The sequence below is a fragment of the Rattus rattus genome, chromosome 3 (assembly GCF_011064425.1).
Source record: "Rattus rattus isolate New Zealand chromosome 3, Rrattus_CSIRO_v1, whole genome shotgun sequence".
NCBI lineage: Eukaryota > Metazoa > Chordata > Mammalia > Rodentia > Muridae > Rattus > Rattus rattus.
The window spans coordinates 223181005-223199983 of record NC_046156.1 but is presented as its reverse complement, the minus strand read 5'-3'; the positions used below and the strand labels follow the sequence as shown (position 1 = coordinate 223199983).

General features: G+C 45.8%; 1 pseudogene; it reads left to right on the top strand.

The window, feature by feature from the left end:
* Positions 1-13102: 13102 nt before the first annotated feature.
* Positions 13103-15012, top strand: LOC116896100 (annotated as a pseudogene).
* The last annotated feature ends 3967 nt before the right edge of the window (positions 15013-18979 follow it).

Below are 18979 nucleotides of genomic sequence, written 5' to 3'. Positions count from 1 at the left end.
AGGACTTCAAGCCAGTATTAGTTAGGATGATCAGAAGGAGGTGCTGACTTGGGGACAATTAGGCACATTAGAAAAATAGGCTTTTCTCCCTGATTAACATAAAAGTCCGGACTTACTGCCTTTCTTCTTTTAGACAGTATTTGTAGTATATCTTTGAGTTGTCTCAAATATTTGAGCACTTGAAGCTTACTCCCAACCCCACCTCCTAGGAAGCTTTCCTGGATTTCCCTTCACTGTGGGCTCTGAAAGGAATCACAGCGCTAGGAACAACTACTAAGCCTTCCTTAGGTACTGGAAATTTTCCAAAAGAAATCAAACTGATTTAAGTCACAATAGGAATATTATTGGGATTTAAAACTACCTTCAAACTGTATAAAACATTGAACTGTATCAAACAAGGGACACACATATGCAAGAATCCTATTTCCTGAGTTATTGTTATCTGTGAGATAGGAGACAATTTCATCAAGCAGCTCATACAACCTTTTTAATACGTTAGAACAAAAATGCCAGTGAGTTACAGATGAACTATGAGAATGTAAAATGGAAAGGAATAGCTTTGACGGAGGTGGTTCTACTAATTGGAAATTGTGGGAAGACGTAAACTATATGTGGACCACAGTACTGTATCAGAAGTGTGTGTGTGTGTGTGTGTGTGTGTGTGTGTGTGTGTGTGTGTGTGTCATTCTATGGACAAGAAACACATGTGACTCATGAGCAGGGAACTGGGCCACTGAGAGAATTGCTACAAGATCATTTTATCCAGTTTTTAGACTTCTGTAGTCAAGAAAATAATGTCATAATTTTTAAAAAATCAGGTATATTTGTGAATGTAATTGTGAGTTGGTTAACACAGCATTTTGGACAAACAGACCATTGAAAAGGCATTCATTGCAGTCAACACTATGGAGGAAGAAAATCCATAAAAGCAGTGTTTTGTTAGCATGGATGCACATATGCCCTCGTGGTTGAGCATGCTATTGTGTCTCTCTAGCATTATACACTCCCAAGTGCACGTTTCCCTCATTGCAGAGAGTGCTCTGCTTGTTAGATGTCCTAGAAATGGATGTTCAAAAAGCGATCTCTTCTACTGATTAAAAACATTCTTTGTTCAAATTATTTTAAAATATTTTAATTTTAAAATTTATTTATTTAAAAATTCAGCCATAGACCCCCTCCCACAATTCCTCACCCATTTCCTCCTCCCTTCTGTCCCCGAGAGGATGCTCCCACACCAACAGATCTCCCTTTCCTGGGGACCAAAGTCTATCGGGTTAGGTTCATCTTTTTTCCCACTGAGGCCAGACCAAGATGTCCCCCACTGTATTTGTGTTGGGGCCCTGACCAGCCTGTTGTATGCTGTCGGCTTGGTGGCTCAGCTCAGTGTATGGGAGCTCGCAGGGGTCCCGGTGAGTTGAGACTGTATTTTCCCTCCCAGGTCTCCCTCCATAAATGAAATAAACTATTAAAACATTCCTAAAGCTCGGACTGATGCCATCTCTTCCTGTTGTCCAGACTGCAGTCAGCTGTGCAGCCTCTCAGAGGGAAATTTGACTCTGGCCACTAGGTGGCCTCACAGCTGCTTCCCTGTGTTGTTTCCAGTTTTGAAGTAAAAATGGCTTGTTCACTGTAAGAGCGGTTCCGAGCAGTAAATCTCCAGGCACACAGAGACAGTTCTGTTTGCTGATGGCCCCAAACCTGCATTGCATCCAGTGGTTCAGGCGCAGATTGAGCTCCGCACACAGCCGAGGCTTCTCTCTGGGCGTAGAGTGCTTGTTCTCCAACATCCCATCCCTTCACAGGTTTCTCCACATTTCTGCAGCCATGCCTGTGCAGTCTCTTCCTGTCTGTTACATTCTGCACACAGCTGCCAGGTCCTAAGTGAGCATCTCTCTTGGCTCTAGCTCTCCTCCTGCCTTCCCTGACACAGACAGCGTTTCCCAAGGGCTCCACGTAGACCTGGCCTTTTGTAATGTGGACACTGAGCATAAACATCTCTAGCTTATGTTCTGGTGAACCTTGGATGGTCTCCAATGATCTATTTGTTCAATGTTGGTTGTCAAGGCAACACTCCTGAGAGAGGATAAAAATTTTGATGGGCACGGCTTTGTCTGAGGCCCTATGGAATGAGATCTGTGCTTGTGAAGGGAAGGATACAGGGAACCCTGTCCGGCTTTTCTTAGTCTATGCTCCCTAATCATGAGCGGGAGGACTTTTGCTGTACTGTGCACTCAAAGAAAACGGTGCAAAACCAGAAGCCACAGAGCCAAATAGTCCATGACTAGAGGTTTCCACACTAGGAGCAAAAGCTTCTCTTTTCTCCTTATAAGCAGATAGTATTGACATTTTTACTAGTGGAAACCTGGCTGGCACCGCTTGCTTTGAAGCTATTGCTGTTTGAGAATAATTAAATTCCAAAACTTGGGGTCCAAGAACAGAATTGCAGACAGTCTTACAGGCTCCTTTCACTGGCCTGCAGCTTATAGACAACAGGGCTGACCTCAGAGTCACAGAAAACTGCCTACTAGATCATGAGGTTGCAATTAAAAGCAGGCAGTACCATGCCCGTTAAACTGGGGTTTTATGGAATTATTATATGTTCATTCTGGGGTGGGTGAAATATGAAGCCTGTGTTTGTAATGCCTAAAGTAACAAAGTTCGTCCCACTGAGTCACACCCTATGCCAGGACGTTTTTGTTGTTACAGAGTCCATGCCAGACGAGAATCCTACCACCCAGCACATCCCAACACCTAGATTTTTCTTTAGATCCAGAACACTTAGCTTTTTGGTGGAAGCAATTTTGTGGTTTAGACTTGATATGCAACCACAGAAGACAAGAGAGCAGTTCTGGATGGAAGGAAGGACGCTGTTCAAAACGGGAGAGAGAGGGGTAAAATTGGTGGCATCTGGGGGGGTGGGGGAGTCTAAGGTATTTTTTCTTTCATTGAATAAAATTTCTGTTCTCCTAAAAGTCAAAGATTTTTCTGCTTGTTGTTACAGCCATTTGAAACAAACAATGGTCTCGGCCTTAAAGGAAATAAAAAATACTTAATGCTGCAGCCTTATTAGTAAATTCATGGCAGCTGAAACACAGATTTACCTTTATCTCAGACCCATGTTCGAGAAAAGAAGAAAGTTTCATGTGTCTCTGTGTGTCTCTGTGTGTATATATGATTAGAGCACACACACACACACACACACACACACACACACACACACACACACGCCACGGGCACAAATAAATAGTCATAAATCAAGGAGATAAAGAGAACTGGGAGAAGGTTTGTATGTGTCTAAGACACTGATGACATTCTCAGCTGTTGGTTGGGGGTAGCTAGTAGTCTGCTATGTGGATAGCTTTAACGGTGTTTGTTTATTATTACAAGGAGTTAATTCAAAGCCTCTATGTAGCTTTTATTCTCAGATGCAAGTTCAGATGCAGTGTGGCAAGGAATGGCTGTTTCTGAAGGTGAAAACCAGCCCAGGATAAATGGCTTCTGAACCTATGAAGTTCCGATCTCCTCACAGCGCTGACACTGCAGCCTGTCTACCGTGCTGTGGACATGCGGGTCTTCCAGCAGTCCCAGAAGTTTTACACCACACACAGCTTCTTCCCTGGGGTCTCCTTCCCACAGTGGATAGCTGTGCGAGCTCTTTCCGTGACCACGTTTACGTGAGAGTAGGTTTATATGGCACCATTTGAAATGTCGTCAATTTTTCATGTCTGTGTTTGGTACCAACAGAGAGATCCAGGACAGGGATGTGTTGACATCTAACTCACCAGAGCTCAAATGGTAAAATATGAATATGATTTGTCCTAATGCCATGCTATTTAGAATATTCTAGCTGTCCCCGCTAAGTGTAGCATACTGCTAGCATCTTTTCACGTCTCTACACTCCTAGAGAGAAGAGTTCATGATGTCACTGAGACCTGTGGGGACCCTTGTGCTGGGTGACAACTGGTGCTGAAGAAGTTGCAGTTCCCTATCGTGAATTCATAGACTTGTTAATAAATTAATTGAGAAATGGAGTCAGAAGGAAGCTCAAGGACAATTTTTATTCAATTTAAAAGAGGAAACTTTTAGGGGAGGCAGGCAGCTGTCCGGAAGCTAAAAAGAGGGAGAGAGAACCGTGTTGTTACAAAGTTGTCATGTGGCAAAGGCAGGTGGGGCAGCCAAAGAGAAACAGCCAGAAACCCAAGGGCATGAGAAAAGAAGCATGTTTAGGGTTCAAGGAGAGGTAGGACGCAGAAAACTGAAAAGTTACACTTTTCTGAGCAGGTTCTGAAGTGTTGTGGGCAGAAAGCTCTGCCAGGTTCCGCAGTGTCAAGGCTGGGTTTCTGGGAGAGACCGGACAGGCACATCATCGCGATGGAAGATACTGTTCTTTCCGTCTCCTCAGCACTGCTTCAGGAAAATGAGCCTTCTGGAGGGGTTGTCCCCTTGCCGGGTGACTGACAGGCCCAACTGATCTAATTCTTAGGGACAATAAGTAACATCTATTCTTTAGTGTTGTTCACAAGGTCCTCTTGCCACCTCTCTCTCCCAGGGGTGGATTTTCCATTCTTTTTCAGTGTCCTTACCCACTGAGCCATTTCTCCAGCTATCAGATGGAAATAGCTTTTGCTAAAACCACCTCAGCAGAGTTCTGATATCCTGCGCAACAGACTCTAACACTACAGACAAACACACAAACACGTACACACACACGCACACATACAGGCACACACAAGACACCCCAGAGTCTCTAAAAGCCTTTGGTGAGAAATTTTAAATTGGAGACAGATACATGCCCATTTATCATGAAAACCCAGATCTAGATGGAGAAGGAAATTTCCTACTTGGAAAGGAATAGGTTTATTTTCTTTCACAACTGGCAGGTCACTGGAAGTCAGAGCAGGAACTCAAGCAGGGCAGTAACCTGTGAGCAGAGCCTGTGGAGGAACCCAGATTCCTCCTCATGGGGTGCTTCTTCGAGTTTCTTACACCACAGAGAGCCACCTGTCCAGGGATGGCATCTCCCGGAGTGAGGAAGACGCTTCCACATCAGTCATTAATCAAGAAAATGCCTCCACAGACTTTCCTACCCTCGGATGAGGCGATTTTCCCAATTGTAGTTTGACTTCACAGATGACTATAGCTCCTGGCAAGGTGACACATTAACAAACACCTACACCTGATATGATCTTCTTCCAAGGTATTTTCGCCGCAGTGATTTGGCTGTGCGTGTGCTATGAGGTCAGAGGTCACCAGGAAGGAGGTGGTTCCCTCTTGACAACATGGGTGCAGGGTACTGAACTCACATTGTCAAGCTTGGGGCAGGTGACTTTGCACATTGATGCAACTCTGGTCACTTTCTAATGGGGATTAAGAAGTTAAGAGTTGGGGTTGGGGATTTAGCTCAGTGGTAGAGCACTTGCCTAGGGAGCCAAGGCCCTGGGTTCGGGTCCCCCAGCTCCAAAAAAAAGAACCAAAAAAAAAAAAAAGAAGAAGTTAAGGGGATGTTGGTCCGAAATCAGGAAGGGAATAACAATCGAAATGTAAATAAGAAATACTCAAGTTAATAAAGATAAAAAAAAAAAAGGTTAACAGTACCTTTGTTTGGAAGACAGTATAAACAATATGGTTAGGGAAAGGTTAGAAAAATCCAAATTATGTGTGTTGAATTGAGATAATCAGCTTCTGTTTTCATCTGCTAGCATTGACGTAGTTCCCTGATTTCTAATCCTGAAGAGACTCTGGATTTTTATCTCAGTCTAAACTTCCAAAATTAACCTTTGAAAGTGCTGAATCCAGAGTACACCACCAGGGGGCTCAAACTGTCTTGGAATTCACATTTCAGAATGACCTTGGAAAGGAAAAACAGGCAAACAACAACAGCAACCCAACAGAGGGAAGCAGTGGTCCCGGAACTCCACTCCTCATCATCTTCAACAGGCAGGTCAGGAGTAATCTGAGGAGGCCTGTCAGAGAGTCTCTGTGGTATCCTGTGGCCAGACAGCCCCTGGTGCTGTTGTTAAATCTCTGCTCACTAGAGTCTCCCAGACTGGACTGGATAGAGAAGCTATCTCTTCTCCTTGGTGTGCAGGGGATGCACATACGGCTCAAAGTCCAATAGGACCATTGCTTCAAACAGGAGAGCAGCCTGCATCGGGCCAGTCATCATAGGCAGAGCGTAATACACAAATGTTGCATAAGAGTGTTAAATTCATTCAGAGCACACTCTCAAACGCTAAAAGGACAAATCAACAGGACCGCTCCCTAGGGACAACCAAGAGAGCAGAGAGTGTTTCTCTTGCCTTCACAAATTACAACAGAATTCCCCTAACAAAATTAGCTCCAATTAACAAGTATGTAAAAATGTTAATGTCACAATAAAAACCAGCACCTGAATGTTTATTCAGACATCACGGGGCAGAAATAACATCAGCTGGCACAGCCGTGACTCAAGAGGAGTAGAAACAGCTTTCGTCCTACGAACACGGAGTTAAAGATTACCTAGTGACTGATGTCAAAGCGGACTATGGAGAAAAGCAGTCAGACCTAGTGTGCTGCCAAAGGAAATCAGGGCTGTCCTGTCACATAAACAGCTGTCCAACAACTGGACGAAGCCTCCAAGGCACAGGCCTTGCACACATAACATCTTTACACATTGACACGGAGAGGACAAAACAAACCAGGGTCCAGATGGCATGAGAGTGGGGACCGCAGTGCACGGTATCAAGATAACAGTGAAGTAACTTGGCACAGGAACTCAAAATGCTGCCTCACCTGTACAACAAGGGGAACTTGTGCAGGAAATGCCCAAGAAATAAAATCGGGACAGAGCTGCTATATCCATCACTGAGACTGGCCCTGAGCCCTTGAGGTCTCCCTGCTCACTATCCCAGTCCCTCATGTGTATTTTCTTCATAACAAACTATTTCTATTTCTAACCAGGGGTCCCTAGCCCATTTCTTTAGCCTAGGGCATATTAAGAATCATCAGATGTCTTCCAAAGTGACCCACAACTATACCAGCCAGAACAGAAGACCAGCAGCTCTCCAGATCCTAAGACAAAAACCCTCTCCCCACGGATCCAAATCAGTCCCCAGGGCAGGATGCCTTTCGCAGCCCACTCTTTAGATCTGAGAAAGACGTGGATTTTACTGAGGAGTGAAGAGTGAGAACAGGATGATGAGGGAAGGAGATAATGGAGGCAAGAAAGTCGGGAGAGAAACGGAAAGGAAGGGAAACAAACAGGCAATGAAAGGACGATCTTGGCCGTCAGCCTGAGCAATTCCTGCGTCTGTTCACAGAGACTTGTCGACGTGGTCCTGAAATGTGTCCGCCCTGGGCCAAGCATTTGTTTTCCCTATCACCCAGGCAACTCTGACGTGTGGAGACTGCCTGTGCTTCACCCTCTAGGGCTTTGGAATGACATTGGGCCACCCTAAATTACTGAGCCTTGTTTTTATGTTTTTCCAGATGTGTAACTCCCTTTGTGTCCTCTGGATTCACTAGCAGAGCCGTCTCTCAGAACTGGGACACAAGGAGTATCTAAACCTGAATAACTGTGAAGGAAGCCTGGCAGAGGCTGGTGTTTTTACTACTTTGTGTAAGTAGCTGGGCAAAGGTTCAAATTAAAAGATTCATGAGAGGACCACAAGTACACAATTCAAATTATATGCTACATTCAACCAACAGCAAGAAAGTAGTGATCAGGGACCTAATAAAAAGCCATACTCCTTTTTAAAGGACCCCAAGAAGACTATGCAAACGTATATTCAATCTAGCATTAATAACTCTGAATGTAAAACCACTTAATGCAATAGGAAGAATCTGCAATGATGCATGAGTGAGGCTCTGATCTACAGCTTTAGCAGAATGCGATTAGGAGTCATTTTACTGCGTGTTTCTTTAGCAGAACAGTGGTGATTGGTTTTCCCTTAACCTATGGCATCTCTAGTTACAGGTTCTTGGGCACTCAGGCAGTGTCATTCATGACTTCTGTTTAGTTAGGGTTGTACTGCTGTGAACAGACACCATGACCAAGGCAAGTCTTATAAAGGACAACATTTAATTGGGGCTGGTTTACAGGTCCAGAGGTTCAGTCCATTATCATCAAGGCAGGACATGGCAGCATCCAGGCAGGCGTGGTGCAGGCAGAGCTGAGAGTTCTACATCTTCAACTGAAGGCTGCTAGCAGAATACTGCCTTCCAGGAAGCTAGAATGAGGGTCTTAAAGCCCACACCCACAGTGACACACCTACTCCAGCAAGGCCATACCTCTTAATAGTGCCACTCCCTGGGCCAATCATATTCAAACTATCAGAGCTCCATCTTGTAGAGTGGACATTAATTCCAATCAGAGAAAGGTTGGTTGTTCCCACAACATTTATGCCACCATTGCACAAACATACAATGTAGGAAGGCTACTGGTGTAGTTTTCAGGATTTAGAGATGGGTTGGTAGTTACATTACCTCTCTGGTCGAGAGCAGAGTACTTTTGGGGAACAGTAGAGGGAAAGGCTCTAGTTAGACACCTGCTGGACTTACCTGTTTGTCTTCTATAATTGGGCTGTGCTATCAGACTGTGGAGAACAATCAGTAGCTTTGACAATAGCCTCTGTTCTTTACATGCCCATGGAACCTTTTAGCCAACAGTTTAGCTAGCTATAACTCATTGCTGGTACTGGAGGTATCCCTCGATGTAAGATAACTAGTTAAGGAATTACCTCTTCCATTATTTGATGACTCTGTTTAAGTTTGTTTCGTGTCTGTCTATATTTTAAGAAACTTCTACAGTTTCCAGAAGAGCCCTCAAATGACCCTTCATGCTAATTTTCCTTACCATAGGACATTCACTCCCTTTCCCCTTTAATTCTCATGCTTCAGTCTCATTCTGTCTCTCCATAAACATTTCCCCTTTTTTGGGAAGTTGAAAGGATATCATTTCATCAACGTTAGACTCCATGTGTGTATTCCTGACGATTCTGATAAAGCTGCATGTTACAAAACCTACAAAATCAGGTTCAAACCACACCAGGATTTTCCATGAAAACTTGGAATTTAATCTCCAGATTATCATGTAGCCAGTCAGTTATCTCATGTTAGTGGTGATCATGTTTTAGTCACTGGAGTTTGCAGACTGAACGGGCATTTTAATTTTATCTTTTTTCTTTGCAACTCATCCATCATTTCATGATGGGATTGCAGAAACATAATTCCATCTGTCTCCTCCATACATGAGATTGTCTTTCAGGTCGAAAATGAACTAGAGTGGAGAATCCTTTATTCAGGAGCAGCCAGACCAACTCCTTTCCCAGTACCTCAATGATTTTAGGGACTTAACTATTAGAGGGAATTGCCGGGCATATATTCGTGTATTAGAGGAGATGTGAAAGTCATTAGGTATGAATTCCTTCCATATAATCAGCACTTTACAAACCCAGGAAGTGAAATGCTGGACTTTAATTACCCACAGAGAAGAAACCCAGGAGACGTGATCTAAAAATTATTTCTGGCCTTGGGATAGGTCAAGCCAGTGGTGTATGGAATTCTGAACTGCTTAAAGCATCATAAGATAGTTATGGTAGAAGATTTGAGGTAGAGCAAAAACATTGCCCTCTGACACAATCATTATGTCAAATGGGCTTGTAGATCATGTAGCCATGACAATGGCCATCTGGGAAAGCCACAGGTCCTAGAAATTCCAAGAAATCTTTCTGAAATGTAGGTCAACACACTGGTGACTTTAGCCGTTAAAATTCTGGCACCTTCGCATGGAGGGCAGCCTTGATGGCACAACCACAATCATGAGGTCAGACTCTCTGGCCTGTATCTCTTGTAGATGTACCTCCATGGTTACTTGGCCTTCCTGGTGAATCTCCTCCATGCTCCTTCAAATAACTGTGATCTGAAGTCTGTTAGATCTCTCTGTTTTTCTGGACTATAGGCTGACATTCCTCACCCAGAAGACAGACCCTACCCCAGTGAGGGGAGCTGTTTCTCCTCTTTGCTCTCAAAGGACCTGCTGCTCTCCATCGCCCCGTCTGTTTCTTCTAGTCACCATCAATTTGCTTCATCGGTAGCCAACAAGCTAATAACTAGCAGGTGATCTTCCTGAAATGACGTCCCCTTAGATTGATATCTATGACAAGGCTCCGATAGGCAAGGCCAAGGAGAAAATTGTTTTAGAAAAGATTCCTGCTAGTAATGTGCTTTTCCTGAATTATCATATAAAAAAGAATCACTAGGTATTAGCCCACCCACCACTTTTGAACGGATCTCTACAGAACTACAAAGATGAACTGTATTGCAGTGATGCCATATAGACCATAGATGACTTCTTAATTCTTAATGATGATCCTAGAAGAATTCCTAAAATTGTATCAGTATTTGTTAAGATCTTTTGTTGTGGGACCGCTGTTAGGTCCTTTTCTGGTAGTCAAAACTTCAATGAGAACTGTCAGTCTCCTATGTATCACCAGTTAATTGCCGTAGTAACCAGACTCTCTCCTCCTCAGAGCACATTCCAAGAGGTTGTAAAACAATTAACCGAAGGCCATAAAAAGGGAATTAACGATTTATTATAGATGCTAGGACAAAAGAAAATATCGACTGGGTTTATGTATACAAAACTTAACTAATAACGTAGTTATGGTTTTTAACTCTCAAGGAACCTGTGGAGTTGTGTCAGATTATAGGATTAATGGGGTCTCCAGTCTGCTCTGCCACAGGATTCAGGCCACTCTGGGAGGCGGGATACAGGAAGTTTGACCATGCTTCCCCCACGCCACTGCCAGGAGGGTGTGGGTCTGTGGGAAGCCACTGGACCCCGGTCAGGAGATGGGGAAGCACAGTCTGAGTGCAGGGCACAGCAGGAGCTGGCTCAGGGGTCCCCAGGCTTGCAAGGAGGCTGGGCCTTCTGGTTCTCAGGCTCATGGGCACCCAGGCAACACAGAAGAGCTGAGGACTAAGTGGGGTCCTGCAGGGCTGGGTCTAGACCGGGGCTGAGAGGGGCAAGAGGGGTCGCTCTGGCTGGTCCCAGGGGCATAGTCCTTGGCTGCAGTGTGGTAGGCTGGAGGTTCTTGGCACTGCTGCTGGGAGTGCAAGGAAGCTTTCTTTGGGAGGTTAGAGGGCAGCTCTGTAGGTGAAGGCCTTCTCTGTGGCTCCCCACAGCACAGCCTGATGAAAAGAGGTGGTCCATGGCTTCAAGGCATTTATTCTCATGGCGGAAAGTAGATGAGTAAAAGCGTACCCCTTCTCAGAGCGGTTCTGAGATAAAATACAATTTGCAGAGAGGAGTGTCTGGGAAGGGAAATTCATTGGCTAAGCCTTCAGGCCTTTAGGTACCTCATTATAATGGAGATCTGTCTTGAGCCCATGTGACCTGTGGTCACATGAAGAGGCTTGAGGCATTACTCTTAGATTACTGATGGTCACAAATCTATGGAGGGCTGTGGTCTATTGAGTGGCCTGTTTCCCTGGGAGTCAGGCAAAATGCCTACCATCTCTCAGGGTCTCCAGGGTTCAAGCCTCCTCATCAGGAACCAGGGTGTCTTTCATTGTCCCATATCAGGAGATGAATGCTTAGTCAGATAATTACTCCTAATGGATATGCATGTAAGCATTCTGTGTTGTAAACTTATTTCAATTTATGATTTAAATTTTATGTGTAAACTTGTGATCAACTTTTACCATGTGATCATGTATTCTAAAGGATGTACATGTACTGAGGACAAAGAGAAGGGTGAGAAGAAGAATTTTCCCTTATCCCCCTTTTGCATTTATTCTGTTTTTCCCATTTTCTTAGAGAGCTTTCACAGGAAACTTTGTATAACTTGGTAATAAACACTATAATCACTTTTCAAAGTGGCCCTTTTTCTTCCTGCCACTTCTACTAGCAGGCTGAATGTTAGAGCCATGCAGTTCCTGCAGAGAGAGAACACAGGCTACATTATTTCATCCCCCTATGTTAGGCTACAGGTGTCAATCACCAAGCCAGCATCTTTTAATCCTCAGAACTAACAAGAAAGGTTTTAGGACTCCTTAGAGGTTATCATCAGCATCTTTAGCATTTCAGTAGAGGCAGAGAGCTAGGGCATCCGGAGACCTTGTCTTTAAAGCCACAGCAGAGCCCTACTGTGTCCTGTCTCAACCCTCTCCAGGCCCAGAGGCTTCCTCATTGCTCTACAAAGGAATCCTCTTCAGCATAATCCTGCAGGGGGCCACAGAGCATTCTCTTACCCTTAAATTAATCCAAGTGATTTGCCAGCAGGATCCTACTAGTCCAGATCCCAGCAGAACTCATGGCTACAAGCTGCAGGAAACTACTCCAAGATTCAGTCTTTTGAAGGGTGAGAGATCTGACCACATATGTGGGCAGCAGAAATTGTTCTTGAAGGGAGAGAGGGCGTCTAGAAAGAACTGTGTCCCTTCTCAGAGCCCTCAGCATGCACTGTAAGTAACTGTCAAAGAATCACAGAAGTGAGATTTCACTGCAGACATTGAGTCTTGTCACTTTCCAAAAGACATAGTGTGAAAACAGCAGAGGACTGGACTGTATGCATGTGATCATGTGTGTTCACATGTGTTCATGTGTGTGTGCATGTGTGTACATAAGTATGTGACCATGTGTAAATATGGGTGTGGATACAAAGTCTTCCGAAAGACACTAGTTAGCGGGAGTCTCTGACATGTGAGGTCTTCTCTCTTCATGGGTGAGTCATGAGAAAAAGAAGCCACTATACAAACTGTTATGAATGGAGTCCAAAGACCCTCCTGGATACTACAAACCATTCACATCAGTGACAGGCATTCAAGTGCCAGGATCTGAGGCACAGACAGTGGTCTAGTCAGGGTCTAAGGTATCCATCTTGGCTTATCAGCAGCTGGAGGGCGTCCCTGGAGGCATATTCATCATGTGACTCTCCACACTTTCCTTGAGCTGAGAGTTGGTCCACAGATGCTGCTCTGCACGGTTGTTTTAGGCAGGAGACTGGCACATATGGGGAGCTAGTATCTTAAGGAATTTGAGGAAGCCTGACTGTGTTCCAGAAGTTAGGAGGTCAGGCCACCATTGTCATGTGGTGCATCCAAAGGGCTAGAGATTTGGAACATGGTCTTACGGGTTCAGGTCAAGCCTGAACTGCACAGGTAAGGTACTTGCCACTCAGTCAGGTCTCCAGATGGCTCCCTGTGAAGCCTATGGCAGGCTGTATGGCCAAGAAGGAAGAGTTCAGACAGCAATCTCATCTGTGATCTCCACCCCTGTGAGCTGTCTTGTACTGGATGGGGCTTTCTGACTTCAGAAGGCAGCATTTCTTACATCTGGAATCTTCTCCATAAGATGACCTTGGCACGACTTGGCTGTCGTAGTTCACCTGTTGGACTGAGGACGGCCGGTATGTGTGGCCACTTCCCACTCCCAGCTTGCTTTAGCTCTCCAGAAGATCCAAATCATCCCTGCTGTACTCTGCCCTGGACAGTCCCTGACTGCACAAACTAAAGGTCTGCCAGCTAACGTGGGCCTGACCCGTGCCTGTTTACTCCCTTTGGCTATCGGGGTCAGCAGAACCACTGCGGCTGCATGGGCCATTGTGGTGCTTGAGAACTCGCAAATAGGCCATTTTTGTAAATGTTCACAACAGCCTGCCCAATTTAACTTAGTTCTTTTCCATTCTGATTCCCTGGCGATGCTGTGTTTACAGCCGAGACTCCATGCACGCTGGACGTGAGATACCTTTCTGCAGGTGAAGTTCCAGGAGCGTCTTCCTTGTGCTACAAACACCTCAGTCAGACTTTGCTAACATATGTAAACATACATGTGAGAGCCCTTGGACCATCTTCACACCCTGAAGAGTCTCCCTAGGGAAATGCACTTGGAGATGGGCCTGCTTATTTTACCAGTCGGGCTGCTGATCAAGCAAAGGGAGGCTGGTGATTGTTCTACTCAAGACCCAGTTCTGGTTACCCCTGTGGCTCTGGAAGCAGTCCTTCATGTAAATGAAGGGTGTGCTTGAACAATGCACAGGCCTATTGTTCTTCTAGCCTGCCAAGTGCTCCCCTTATGGCCTGGGTGAAAAATGACCAGAGTCCTGTTCCACAAGGCTCAGGGGGCAAAGTGCCAGTGCAAGCTGTCTTGAGAGAGGCTTTGCTATAGCATGGCCTTCTAGTGACAAAGCTCTGTTCCGACAGCAACCAGCTCTTTGCTGTGTAATGTGCTCGGGGTGTGTGCAGTGTTCAGTAGGACCCGTGCTGACATGAATGCAGGCTGCCTGGCTGTTTGCCTGCCTTCCCTTCACTGAAGACACCAGGACATGAGGGGGAAATCTCACAGCTGATAATTAGGAAGGGAAATGTCCGTGTTCTTATATATTGGCATATTTAAAGGAAAGGGGAATATTTCTTAAAGGCGTTGTTTACCAATCATGGCCAATCATTGGCATTAGCTGCGATTATACTCTGTTAACTCCTGCCCACACGTAGGTGTAGCTCTCAGAAACCTGACTGGGAACAGGAGCCTGGGAGCATCGTTATTTTTTTTTAAATGTGGTTCTCCCGCCAACCCCGTGATGGGTCGCAGCAGTTTGTGTGGTGCAGGCTAAGCAGTGGAGCTCCGTGCCAGATCCCACACATTTCCCACCGCACGCGCTGCCAGGATACGCAAGAGGAAGGTTAACAGGGAAGGAATGGCGAAGGCTGAGCCCAAGCGCTGCTCAGAGGCGCTGTAGGCAAAGCCCGCCCCTGCCGAGATGGACGCAAAGCCAAAAAAAGGCATCAGGAAAGAAGAAAGCATCAGACAGAAAAAATGCAGATAAAGGGAAGGGGAGCAAGGGTAAACAGGCTGAAGTGGCTGATCAGTAAATTACAGTTCTGCCTGCAGACAATGGAGAGACGGAAAACCAGAGTCCAGCCTCTGAGGAAGAGAAAAAGAAGACATCCTCTAAGCATCCATCACCTCTGTCAGTGATCCCTGCCTCCCGTCTTGTACAACGCAGAGGAATATTTGTATCAACAATTTTGTAAATGCGAATTTTTTAGTAGCTCTAGAAGCATATTTCAAAGGTGAGGGAATCCCACCTCATCCCATTTTTTAAGTGTAAATGGGGATTTTTTAAAAGAGGTTAAATCATTTGTTCATTTTTTTTTGTTGTTGTTGTTTTACTTTTGATACGAACAGAAATAGCAGGATACTGGATCAGGAGAGGCTGTGACTGTCTCGGGGGTCACCATGACATTCCATAGAGGGGGCTAGATTTCTATCCTACAGGACAAAGCAAACTAAATGGCAGTTTAGGGTCCCAGTCATTCATTCCTGACTGGAATATTTTCAGTTATATCTGGTCCCGTGTTTCTAGTAGAACCATTTTGTAAGAAAGCCAGTCTTTGGTCCTCTGCGAGCCAGGAGGATAGATCTGATATACATGAACCTAATTGTGTCTTTTCTAAGATGTGTGTGTGTGTGTGTGTGTGTGTGTGTGTGTGTGTGTGTGTGTGTGTGTGTGTGTGTGTGTCTTGTGCCCATTGGTTCTGTCGTCTTTCATGTTCTGTTTTGGATGATGTTGCCTGAAGTGGAGGTTTTTCTTTTGTGGTATTCCTCGGTAATGTTCTGGGAGACTGAATTGTTTAAGAATAGTTACCCACGTCAAAAACTCTATCTTGTTTCAGCTATCGCTCAAATCAAGCATCCTGTTAATTATATCCTAAGTCCTGCCACATGTTAGTTTCCTCTCTTCAGATTCATGAGACCATCTTCTGCAGTTTGAGGTCAATCTCCTGCTATGCCGGAATCTATCCAGAATCCCAATCTCTCTAACAGACGTCCATCTGCTAACCCTGCCTCAGGTCACTGACCCTAGACTTTAAAGTGAGAGGTGATGCTTCCACACACAAATGATTCTTTACAGATCTGTTCGTATGCAGTAGGAATTTGCCTTTGATCACCGTAAGCAATGTTTCTATAGCAGATGATTATACGTTGATGTCATTATGCAGGTGAAGGCAGGTTCAAGATAGAACGAGGCCTGGCGTTGGATGAGAAGGAGGGATGGGCGGAGAGAAAAGTTTGAGAGAGGCAGAGGAGGCTGGAGCGGGGAGACAGCTGAGAGGACATGGCGGCAGACTTTAAGATTCTCCTCTGTGCCCAGTTACAGGTTGTTATGATCATTCTTAAGGGATGGATGTGTACAGGCTTTTGTGTTGTAGTTGGATCAGAGAACATTGTGTGATGTGTTCTTTCATGTGGTGACTTAATTGAGTTCAAGAGAGTGTATGGTGGCCAGAAGCACCAGGCCAGCCAAGGAATTGGGATGTATGTGCCTGGCATGGTGGAAACCACCCAAAAGAGATGTGAGTGAGGGTGGGGCGGGCTGACAGGGTGCCGCATTGGAAATGCTCACAGACAGTGGGTCAGAAAGTACTTGGGGCAGCGTGGAGCCCCTGTGATAAATTATCGCCAGTTCCAATGGCCGGCTGGAGTGAAAAGTATTGAGAGAACCAGACTGCCAGGATATGCGTGGGAACTGGTTCTTCCCATTTTTATTTTTACGGCAACAGATGATCAATACTTCAAGGAAATTGCTGGCATTCTTCCAGGGTTCGTGTTCATTCGTTTCATGTTCACAGTGTAGGTAGGAGTGTAGGTTGGGCCTTCACAGTTGAAGAGTGAGACATCACTCTGAAAAGTCCGTGCTGTCATCTGTGTTCTCCTGGTCCCTGGTCTATAGATGATCCTGCACTCAGAACAACCCGACCCTGCTACATCTCAAAGATCCCTGGTGCTGCCTTGTGTCCAGTCTGGCACTCTGCTGGGTTAGTGACAATGACCACAGCAGTACCACAGAGACCAACATCTGAGCCTGCCTGGTTCAGAGGTCCACACAGCTGCCGGGAATATGACAGGGGGCTGAGCTGTCTCCTGTCCATATAGACATGCACAGTGTGGTTGGGAAACAGCTGTGGCCATACACTTATTTAGGTTTCTCTGACTGTGGTAGGAAGGGCATCGTGAACACAAGCAGCTAGGCGTGGAAAGGGTTAATTAAGTCCAGCTAACCTTCCTGATTATGGTACATCATTGAGGAAGTCAGGACAGGCCCTCAAACAAAGCAGGAACCTGAGACAGAAACTAGAGCATGGAGCATGGAGTAATTGAGACATTCCCCTAAAAAAAAAAAAAAAAGAAAAAAAAGAAAAAAGTTGAAAATTGAAAAGTTTAAGTTTCCCAAGGAAGCAGACTGGGCACCTCAGAGGGAGCTACTGACATGGATGATGATGATGGATGGCTCTGACAAGGGAGGATGAGCTCAGAGCTCAGTCGGTTCTTGGGACATCTGGTCCAGGAAAACAAGAAAGCCAGAGCTGAGTCCATTCCTGGAATTTCCTGATGTGGAAACGTTAAAGGTTCTTTGCACAGTCAGGTGTGTTGGATGGTGTTTTGCTGGGGCAAGCATGTGAAGGAGTGTTTTTCTGCAGTGGACTCAGGTGAGAGACTAACACAAACTTGTGTGAAGGAATGTTTGGCTGAAGCAGACACAGGAGAAAGGACGTTCTGCTAAAGCAAACACAGGGCAGGATCTGTGAGGAAAGATTCTTTGCTAGCAACAGGCATGCATTGGTCCCCCTCACGTTGCATAGTTGAGCTGCCTTTGTCAGGACTCCTCGGGGTCGGACTGACTAGATGCACGTGCTGAGGCAAGACGCGTGCTGAGACAAGAGCCAAAAAGTCCCTCAAACGGACAGGTCCCCATAAACAAGGAGTCTTGGTTTTTCCTGTTTGGAGGACACCTGGCACTATGTCCTGTGCTTCTTGAAATACACAGATTCCGGGGCCATAGGCTTACACTGCCAGGCAGGGAATATATGCTTCCCTGCAGGAAGCCCTAAGAGGAAGTGACACTGGAAACAGTGGTTGACCCTCTCCTGTACTTACCCATGTCCTCCCGGGACAAAAGTGCTGCTCACAGAATCCCCTTGTCACTGTTCCCCTCCACTGGGGCCAGTAATCACAAGCCAAGTTAGGAGACAGGGGGATGATGGACTTAGACATGATGTCCCCAGGAATGACCTGAGCACACAGATGCCGGCATCTGGATGTACCTGATGTACCTGAGGTGCTGCCTCTAGTGTTCCTGAACTCCCAGGTGAGACTGGCTCCTGCACCAGTGCTTCCGGGATGGGTATGGGGGGATGACCTAGGAAAAGGTGAACTCAGGTAAATAAGGGAAGTCTGCCTGAATTCTCACATGAGAATCCCCAGTGTGCCTGGTCTCCTGAGAATCCCTGACGTGCTGTACTTTCCCAGTAGACTCACTGTGTCCCTTCCGTTGAGTGAGACCTTTGTGTCTCTTCCCTTGGTAAGATGCTTGTGTCCCCTGTGCTAACAGATGATTCTCCTGGGTTCCTCTGCATTTCCAGGCGAGCCTTTCATTTCTGTGCACGTCCAAGATGAACCCGTCCTTACCCCTTTAGAATGAGTTGAACCAGCATCCCCATGATTAAACAGTTTCTTTGAAGTGCCCAGCATCTGATAAAGCAGCCTTCCCATCCCTCCATGAGTTACTTGACCCCTGAGGGGCAGCTAACCCCTGCCCCTTCAAATCCCGTGGCTGATTTTGAGGGCACACACATTTCACAGCTACTGACCTCAGAGTGTTTGCATTCCTGGGTCTCTGTTGCGCAGCTCTTGGTAGATGAGTCCCACTGAAACACATACACCTCCCGATGAGAATTCCGGGTGGTTGTGTCTCTTCCTGATGAGACTCTCTGCTGACTCACCATTGCCACAGGAGAGTCTCTATGCCACTTGAACCTTGACACTTGACTCCTTGGTAAATGTGCACCAGGAAACATGACAGACAGTACAGTACACCTTTGCTTTATGGCAAGTCTCTCTAGTGTACCTCTGCTCCCAGGAGATGCTCTGTAGAGATCAGGCACTTCTGGGTGAGAGGTCATGTTGCTCCTGCACTCCCAGTTGACTCTGTTTTAAGCC